General features: G+C 38.1%; 1 long non-coding RNA gene across 1 annotated transcript; it reads left to right on the top strand.

Moving 5' to 3' along the window:
* LOC144457537 (uncharacterized) lies at positions 1–9,878 on the top strand. The gene is made up of 2 exons (XR_013486910.1): positions 1–645; positions 750–9,878. It is a non-coding gene; the product is annotated as an uncharacterized LOC144457537 (long non-coding RNA).
* Positions 9,879–10,586: the final 708 nt, after the last annotated feature.

The raw sequence follows: 10,586 nt of genomic DNA on the forward strand, positions 1-10,586 counted from the left end.
GCAATAAGCTATGTGTTTTCACGCTGGGCAGAGTGCACGGGGGCTGGGGGGGGTGCGATCTAGTGCAGGCGGTGACATTTGTCAGCATCTCATAGGCTCCTTACATTTATGAGTGACCTTTCTCCACACGGCTTGGCGCCGCGTAAACGCTGCTCCCACGTCTCACAGTTGCCACTCGTCCCAGGCCGCCCGCCGGCCTGCCTCCTAGCCTTTGGCGCGCTCTCTACCTCGCGCGCGCGCGTTAAGCTATTTGTGGACACCCAGGACTTGTGAGCGTAGACCTTTGTGGTCGCGTAGTGTAAGGGAACGTCTCGCGCACTCCGATGGAGGAATTTCCTGCGGAACCCGCCGCGCCAACGTCGTCGCCCCGCCCCCCAGCCTAGCTGAGCGCTTGCGCGAGCTCGCTGGTCGGCGTCCTGTTTTTATTATACTTTAAAAAAAAAAACTCGTTTTTCCAAAAAGAAACACTCCCCTTGCTTTGCTGGGGGCCCGTCGGGGGTGGGCGTCACGTGGTCTGGGCACGTAGCTGTAGGATCCGAAGGCGCGTGCGCAGCAAGGGGCCGAAGGCTACTGAGAAAAGGATTTGGTAGCTGGCTGGTCACGCCCCTTTCCTGGGGTCTTTCTTGGCCCCTCCTACTGTCCGAGGTGGAGAAAGCTGGGGAAGAGTGGGGTGGGGCTCTTTAATTTATGCGCCTGCGTGGGATGAGGTGAGTGGAGTCTGTCTTTGTTAAGGTGGGTCTCTTGGGCAGGTGCTTGTTCCTGGCCGAAGCTCGCGGGGATCGATTTCGTCTCTTGACCGGGGTCGGAGGATAAACGGTTCTGGCAAACCGCCGACTACTTCGGCCCCCACCACATCGGGGCGGGGTTCGTTCGGGCTGACACTCCGCGGGTATGCCCAGCTTTGTCGGGGGACTCTTGGCCGGTGCCCGGCGCAACTTAGACCCTGCCCCGGGCTGCCTCCGAGAGACTGCCCGCACTTAGACTCCGTGCGCCCCGCGGTCTCTCGCTAATTGTCCGGCCCTTTGCTCTTGCTCTGTAACGGGCTGGGAAAGTCAGGCTGCAGTACCCTTTCCCCACCCCCTCACCCCAGTCCCCCCTGGGCTGGGACTCCCCCCCCCCGTGACCTAGATCGAGGAGCTCACTTGTTTCCTCTTCGCATATGTTACTAATGCATTCTACTGTAACTTATTCATCCTCGATGCAAATAAATTCTTTTCCTGTGAGCATTTCCTGGTCTTGGTTTCAGCCTTGGCATTCGCTCCGTTTATGAAGCCCCACCAGTGTTGTTGTTGTTGTTGTTTTATTTTGCTTGCTTAGGGATTTTTTTTTGGTCACTTTCTCCTTCCCATCCCAAAGCAAAAGTGCAAAAAGAATAAAAATGAAATGGCAGAGGAAGGAGTGGGAAGGAATGAAGGTTACTGGTAGACTTGCAGTTTCTACACGTTTGCACACACCCACTAAGCTGAATATAGCATAAGTATAAAATGACAGTAAATAGGCAGACTACATAGGAAGCAATTCTGGACGGAAAAAAAAAAAGATCTTTGTTGCGACTGACATAGTATCATTACTACTTAATGTTATCTTGTCTAGGCATTAAGGAAGTGCTTCTTTAGGTAGGAGATACATATGTCTGCATTTGCCCGTTACTCTGAAAGTCAATAATCTAGCATACAAAAGTATGAGTACAGCAGTTATATAATAAATGGAATGTTATGGCATTGTAAATACAGTGGTTGGAATTTATTGTTTTATAATGGCGTCAGCATTCAGTAATAAAAAGTGCCACTGAGATAATCCAGTAAAGCATGCTAGGGATTTTGAATTGCAAAACAGCATCTATATTTACAAACCTCTCAAAGATAACTGCAATGAACACTGGGCTGTCTGAACTCTTATTACAAAATACCACAGTTTTTGAACATTTTCAAGTGTATTTGAAAAAAAGGACAGAGCAGAGTATAATGTTGAAGTTCTCTTTCTGCTTATAGGTTAGTTATCAGCCTCTTAATCTGAAACTGTGTTTTATTGTAAATTGCTTATAGTGCACATAGTATTTAAAAAGTAAAACAGACTTTAAAATGACCATTCTGGAGTTACATTTAATTTGGATAAATTACTTGGTCGTCTTCTTACAGGGTTGGCATATATTATTTTATATAATATTCATCATGTAACATTTGAAATGTAACATTTATTTCAATTAAATTTGAATATTAAAAGGTACTTTGACATTTAAATTTTGGATAATAGGTAACAGATGAAATGCATTTCAAATTTGTCTATTCTCTCGACTTCTGTTAATGTGTTTTCCCTTAAAAGGTCTGTAATTTTTTTTAAATCAAGATATTTTATTTGTTGCAATCAGCTTGGTAAAGTAGTTAAATTCGATTTTCAAATATTTAATTTTCCCCTAAATTTTAAAGACCTATATTTCTCTTTGGAAGAAAAAAGAATACCACCTGTTTAATGACCCAGTTAAGATTTGGGCCAACTGATCCAGAGTTGAATTTTTTGTTTGTTTTTTTTATTTTGGTGAGGCAATTGGGGTTCAGTGACTTGCCCAAGGTTGAACAGCTAGTTAAAGTGTCAAGTGTCTGAGACTGGATTTGAACTCAAGTCCTCCTGACTCCAAGGCTGAAGCTTTATCCACTGAGCCATCTAGCTGCCTCCAAAAGTTGTAGTTTTTGGTCAAAAAGTTGTGAGTTTAAAAGATAAATAAACCTTCATTTATATTTAGCTTCTATATGCTGATCCTAGTCTAGCAGAATTAGGGTAGGAAGTTAATAATTAGTGATGATAAATTATTTTATCTAGTAACATAAATTATTTTATCTCCTTTCTTAAGATTGAAAACCATTGTGGCTTACCACAGAGTTGGCCTGGGATCCAGGAAGACCTGAGTTCAGTTCCCAGCTCTGACCATAATGGGCAAATCACTCTACCCCCCAAAAAGTTCCTGGCAACTTTTAAGAGTATTAATTGCTGAGAAAGTAACAATCTGCTCTGGTGAGAGTTCCCTCACCGAAAGTTCTCTGTCTAATGAAATTGCAGATCCAGTTCCTATTCTTATCACCATTCATCCTCAAGTACAACCGTTGTAACATCAGAAAAAATATGACCTTTTCAATGCTAGAAATTTAATGTGCTTTCTTTTGTTGTACTCTTTCAGATTTCCAAGTCTAGTTGGTGGGTGGTTGATGTCTCAATGAGAGGTTTTTTAAAGGTGTCTAACTTTAGTTAAAAGTAATTATTAATCTGTTTGGGGAAAAATGACTAAGGGTTAGCATTCACTTAACAAATATTTGTTGAGTACCTATGTATAAAAATTACACCAAAGAGAATGTAAAAATATCAACTCATAGCATGTTGGAACTGGAAAGGACTTAAAGGGATCATCTACCCCAAACCTTTCATTTTGCGGAAGAGGAAATTAAACCCCAGATAGGTGGGATGACTTGCCCCAGGTCCCAGTCAAGTGAGTAGCAGCTGTGGAAATACAAACCAGATTCCAGCTCACTGCTGTTGCAGTTTTACCAGCCTTTTTCCCAGGACCTTGCCAGCTACAGTTTTCTTTAGGACATTTATGAAGTACCTCCAGTTGGTCCTTATACAAGGCACAGCCCATCACTTCTGGACTGTTGCACTTCAACCAGCATAACTTACTACCGTCTGCATGAATAACAACTGAGGATATGACTACAAAGTAATGCTATTGGATTGACATTCTCAAAGGCTACCATACAAGGTAAACTCCAAAAAGACTGGAGCTATTCAGGAGAACTAGACCCCTATTTGAGAGCTGCCTTCAGAAGTAATTTCTGAGTTAGCCAAGAAAGCGTAACCATTACTTTACAGTCTCATTTTGTAATTGAAAACCAATCTTACCTACTTGATGTCTTATGAATTCTGAAATTTGGCACTGAATGACTTTGAATTGTGTAAAAGAAAAAATCCACCTTCAGAGAATGAAGATTTGCCACCATTTAGGACAGGTACTAATCTGCATTTGCATCCAAGTCACTTAGCGCCTGACACATAGTAGGTGTTTAAAGAAATGTTTGTTGCTTGACTGAGGCTATATAAAACTTAGGTCCTGTGGGACCTAAAGATCACGTCAAGAATTGATGTTCTTCCTCCCCCCATAAGTAATTAGTCAAGTGCTGAGTCCTGTCTGTTCTGCTGCCACAGCACCTCTTACCTCTGACTCCTTGTTCTGGCCCTTCTCACCTCTTACTTGGACTACTCTAATTGTCTTCTAATTCATCTCTCTGACTCCTATTCATCTTCCACAAAACTACCAAACTGATATTCCAAGTCTGATTTTGTTATTCAAGAAACTTTGTAGCTTCCTTTACCCTTTGGAATAAAAGACAAACTCCTCTGTTACAGCATGCAAGTAAGCTCTTCACAATTTGCTTCCAACCCATCTTTCTAGAATGATTTCACATTATACCTACCCTACACTGCAGCCAGTTGGTTCTCTCTACATGATATTCCATTTCCCATTCCTGTAATGCTCTCCCTCTCTTTGGCCACTTGAAATCCCTAGTCCCCTTCAACTCAAGTACAGTGTCCTACCAGAGGTCTTTCACATTTGCTCTAGTGGTTGATATCCCTCCTCTTCCCCCAAAAAAATTACTTAGAATTCATATTATATTTTCATATCTGTCAACTTGATATTTCTTCCCAATAGAATTGAAGGTCTTTGAAGGTAGGGACTGTTTCTTGTTTTTGTATCCCCAATGGCTAGCAGTGTTCCTGACATATACTTGGAGCCTAATAAATGTTTATGAAATTGAGAGAGATATGGATTAATGGTGAAGAGATTTGGTTTCTGAGGTCTAGTTCTGACACTAAGTTGTATGACCTTGGGTTTAACTTCTCTCATAAACTCGTTCTCTAGGCCATAGCTTCCTCATCTGTAAAATGAGGATATGTCTTAAACTAGGTGATTTCCAGGTCCCTTTCTACTTCAAGGGTCTTGTTGGATCAATCATACATTGGAGAGAATAAAAAACAGATACTTCTACCTTTGGTGTAGTATACAAAGAATTTAACATGAGTATGAATCCCCATTACTTAACTAATGACAGCACATTAAGATGTTGTATTATTACCGAGAACAGAAAAACAAAAGAATGCTTTGGTAGTTAGGTTAAACTGTAATTTAAGTTCATGTTAACCTCCTTTTTGATGATAAACAAAATGCCCCAAATTGTATTTTGGAAGATCAGATCCCCTTTTTGTTGTATTAATAGCTGTTAATCAGTTCCTGATTTGGTAATTGAGAAGATGTGAAATAACATCTTTCATCAATTGTAATGGAAATCAAATACATAAAGAAAGTAATAGAAACCCTTACTTGCATTTTATTTTCAGTCCAGATTTAGTAAATTTTTTTATGCTTGTGAGGGAAATGTTTTTATTACCTAAAATGTTTGGTTTTATTTTTTTAGTCTAAAAGTGTCATTAAGTCATTAAGATCAATCTAGTTTCTTGAACACCCACTACAGATGTTAAAATTACATGTATGATTCATATGTACAGGTCAATATTTTCTAGCACTACAGATTATTTTTTCAAATCATTAAAAAGAAATTAATCTGGCACAGAATATTTGCACTAGACCTCCTTTTTTAAATGCCATTAACCTTCCTCCTTCATTTCTTGTATTTAGTAGACTAAGAAAATAAAAGATCATAGCAAATATTTTCATTTCCTCCATGAATACAGGCCATGTGTAGATCTAGATGCAGCCCATGAATTGATAGTTTTGAGCCAATTTTATTTTTTTCAGCCGTGTTAAAAACTGATTTCTGAACATCCAGGCAACATGTCAATCTGATTGTAGAGGCAGTTGTGGGGAGGGGGATCTTAAGTGACACAGCTAGTAAGTATCAAGTGTCAGCTCAAATTTGAACTCAATTCCTCCTGACTCCAAGGCCAGAGCTCTGTCTGCTGCACCACCTAGCTGCCCCCTGATTCTACCTTTAAGATATAACCAACTCTCATGCGTGGATTTTTCAAGAAAAGGAAACCAAGGTAGAAATAATTTATTTGTCCATTCCCTTATTATTAGTCTCACCACGTTACTTTATTCCAGACTTGAGCAAAAAAGCCAACCTTTGTCATTGTCTGAGGATGCTGCTATGAGGGGGATGAGTTCACTTATAATTATGAATTGCTTCCACGACGTCCAATCCTTAGCAGTACAAGATTTTCAGTTAGAATCTATTTTTGTTAACATACCCTGTTGGTACTCCATTTTTGTTAAACTGAACTAAATTAGAAAATAACAAAATGTTTGCTCTTAATCTTTTTATAAATATGAAATTCCTGATTGCTTTAGGGGAGGAGGAAGAAGATAAGCATTTATTTAGTCCCTACTCTGTGCCAGTCACAACAATCCAGTCAAATATGTATTTTGCAATTGAGGAATCTGAGGCAAAGACTTAAGTAACTTCCTTGGGGTCACACAGGTAGGAAATGTGTGAGGTCAACTTTGAACTCAGGTCTTCCTGACTTCAGGCCCAGTGTGCTGTCCACTGTACTTCCAGCTACCTCTAAAGAGAGCTTTGTGTAAAATAAATAGCCTGAGCAAAGCAAGTCTTAGGACATCATTTACTGTATTGAATAAAAGAAGCAAAAATACCAAAATTTGGCATTTTTTCCTTAATAGCACTTCATCATCAAAAATCATGCAGAAATTAAATCATTTGATGAATCTGTTTAGTTCATCAGTGATGAACTATTGATGTAGACCCAAACCTTATCATATCTTTTTCTGTGTTATTCTTGTTAGATATTTATTGAGCACCTAACACATAGGAACCACTATGCTGTTTGAAAATTAAAAAAAAAAAATCCCTGGCCTCAAGAAGTTCAAAAGGAAAGGGAACATGCTGTGGTTTAAAAAAAAAAAGGCAGCACAAAATATGGTTGAACTCTGCAAAATTCTCAGTTGCTAGTATGAATTCAGATTAGTATACAGAAAAATGCTTAATAGCTTTGAGAATAAAAGAATGTCCATTGTATCCCCAGTGCTTAGCATAGTGGCTGATGCATAATGCTTAATAAATGCTTGACTTGAGTCTATTGTAATAGGTCATGTGATCTGACCCCCTCATTTTATAGTTTAGAATACTGAGGGCCAGGAGAAATGAAATTACTTGCCCAAGGTCACACATAGGGAGTAAGTTGCAGAACTGAGGATTCAAATCCAGGTTCTTTCTAGTGCTTTTGCCCCTATAACACAATGCCTGCTAGTCTTCCAAAGTATATGACCTCCTTCAGGATAGAGAATGTTTTATTCGATTTCCCTGGATTAATGAAGCCTTTTTTACAACTTTTGCCCATATAGCTGTATTTCCCATCTTTACAACTGATTCAGTGCCTTTAATTTACCTTAATGCCCTGTTTAAATTCCTTTTACTGAGAGAGCCTGTGTTAGTGTCATTAACATCTAATGTTGAAAGTCATTGCTTTTTTGCTAGCACATTAGATAGTATGAGTTCTTATACTGAAACACTTAACCTATAAAATCCCTGAACGAAAGCCTGAGACATTTCAAGTTTTAAAATATAATTTGTTCTTTAGAACTTAAATTTTGAATATTATTATCTTAAGATAATTGTATCATTTTTACTTTGAATATGTAATTTTTGGCATTCTTTAGTATTATTTTTAGTATACTAGAGAGGGAATGTGTATTTGGAAGTACTGAACTTGTAGTCATGAAGAGACCTAGATTCAAATCACACCTGTAAAACTTAAATCAAAATTCTGGTTGATTCAAAGAGCAATAGAGAGATGTGCAGTGGACAAAAAATAGGTTATGTCATATGACAACTTGCACATTAGAAGTCAGGAAAGAGGTTATTTAGGAGATAAAAAATAGATGAGCCAGTCACTTGGTGAAAGTTAAAGATAACAGAGGGAAAGCTGAAGTGGTACTCATAATAATAAAACAAACTAACAAACAAAAAGGCTTACAGCACATGAGGTACACACCCTCAAGGTCTTATGGGAGGAGACAAACAAGAGTTGTATAGGATGAGATGGCATAGATGAACAGCAATTTGTAAATAGCATATCTACAATAATGAGCCCATTTATTCACTGCAGTATTGCAAATATTCATGGTTTAATGCTTTCTTTCCAACTAGATTGGAAGCTCCTAGAAGACAGTGACCAACTCTTTTTTTTAAAAATTAATTTATTTTGATTTATCAACAATCACTTCCATATGCTTTTGAGTTTAAAATTTTTCACCCCTCCTTCCTCACCCCCTCCTCAAAACGGCACACAATCTGATATAGGCTATACATACACATTCCTATTAAACATATTTTCACGTTAGTGATGTAAGTAAGAATTAGAACCAATAGGAGGACTCACTAGAAAGAGGAAACAAAACTCAACAGAAGAGGGAAAAAATAGCAAATAGTATGCTTCAATCTGCATTCAAACTCCATAGTTCTTTTTCTGGATAGCATTTTCCATCATGAAACCTTTGGAGATATCTTAGATCAGACCATACAAGTTTTCCCAGGTTTTTCTGAAGTCAGCCTGTTCATCATTTCTTATAGCACAATTATTCCATTGCATTCATATACCACAACTTATTCAGCCATTCCCCAATTGATGGGCATTCTCTCAATTTCCAATTCTTTGCCACCACAAAAAGAGCTGCTATAAATATTTTTGTACGTGTGGGTCCTTTTCTCATTTGTATGATCTCTTTGGGATATAGCCCTAGAAGTGCTATTGCTGGGTCAAAGGGTAAGTGACCAACTCTTAAGGTATTGATTGATAGTATGAAATGTAATGTATAAAGGAATGTGACAATGTAATAGGATATTACTATGTTTTATGCCATGACAAATATGGAAAAGCATGAAAAGATCTATAGGAAATGTTGTGAAGGGAAGAACACAATATACATGATAACTACAACAATGTAAATGGAAAGAATAATGAAAATTGAAACAGTGCTTCAAAATTATAGTGACCAAGCTTAACCCCAAAGAAAAAGTAGGAGAAGACACCTCTCCTGTGTCTTTGGAGAAGTAGGGGACCATAGGTATGTAATACGGCATATAATACCAAGCATTTCCTATGTTGTAGTTAGTTTTGCTGAAACTTTTGTTCCTTCTTCTTATTTATTTTAAGGGATAGCTTTTCTAGAAGAGGTTACAGGAAGAGATACAGTGGGAAATGTAGTTAATACAAAAAGAAGATTTCAATAAAATCTATCTTGTTAAAAGAAAATTCACGTGCATATCAACTATTGCATCTTTAGCTCCAAAATAAAATACAAAGCAGCACCAGCCGTCTCATTATATTTGGTATAAAAAAATAAGCAAATATAACTTCTATAGTGGGAATCAGTATCTCACCTATACATGTTTTAGCATTTTTCTAATATATGTAGATCTTATTGTGATGGATAACATACAAATTTATTCAAAAGCTTGGAAAAAAGTGATATGATATGGCTTAAAGACTATCCCAGGACTTGTACATGCGAATTATTTTTGTCCCCAGATGTGTGTACCTAGATGTTTTCCCTTATGTGATACCACATAATTTGTTTCCATCAGTCATCACCTAGTTTTGATTAGTTAGGCTCAGTCTGTCTGTAAAAGTTTGCTTTTGTTAAGTTTTGTAGGTCTGGGTCAAAACAGGTTGATTAACTGACATTGATTTCCACTGTTTGTTACTTGGCTTATTGGTGGTAAGCATCATTTTAAAATGGAAATAAAATGTAGCATAGTAAAATGAGTAACACTTATTTTTTTGTGTGTGTGTAGCAGTTCTGCAGTGTGTGCCCTATATTTAGAGTGTGAGACTGGATTTCAGTGATAGTGTGAAAATGCAAAAGGAAGCAGGGACAGACATAGAATGTGGCTTTCCCAAGGACTAGCTCCTTTTTTTGGCCAGGTGGAGATTTGAAGGAGTAAGGGGGAAAATGAGAGGCATTAAAAGCCAAAAGGTATATAAGGTAAGAAGTAAAGGAGGAAAAGATGGAAAGTAGTATCAGAGTTTGAAGAAATCCTGGCTGTCAGCTCTACTCTTTCTACTCAGCTACCAACCTTCAACGTCTTTATCAACTGGCCTGCTTGTAACATTATCATCCTTTTTTTCCTACAGCCTCTCTCCTCTGGTAACTTAAAGTGATGGAGAGAGAGTGGTAGGCCCATTTATATATGCCACACTAGTCAAATATTAGACGCAGACTTTATCCTCTCTGGTCAGCTGTTTCGACATTTATTCAGGTCACAGGCCTAATTCATAGAAAACAGGACTTCAGTCAGTGAAACAGTCCCACCCAAGTCCTTTAATTCTCAAGTTATTTTTTAATGGTAATAAATATTTTCTAATGTGAAAAAAAAACACTAAAACATAGCAGAAAGGCCCATACTTCTAACAGTCTCTATATAGATTATTATGAGTCTGATGAAGAATGGTGCCTCATATCTATATTCTCATATACCTGGCACTCAGTGCTATTAACAAGCAATTCCTTTATTCATTTTAAAAATATAAAATTATAATGATACCTTAGTGGTCCCCAGTATACC

The sequence above is a fragment of the Phascolarctos cinereus genome, unplaced genomic scaffold (assembly GCF_003287225.1).
Source record: "Phascolarctos cinereus isolate Bilbo 61053 unplaced genomic scaffold, phaCin_HiC Scaffold_5;HRSCAF=322, whole genome shotgun sequence".
NCBI classification, from domain to species: domain Eukaryota; kingdom Metazoa; phylum Chordata; class Mammalia; order Diprotodontia; family Phascolarctidae; genus Phascolarctos; species Phascolarctos cinereus.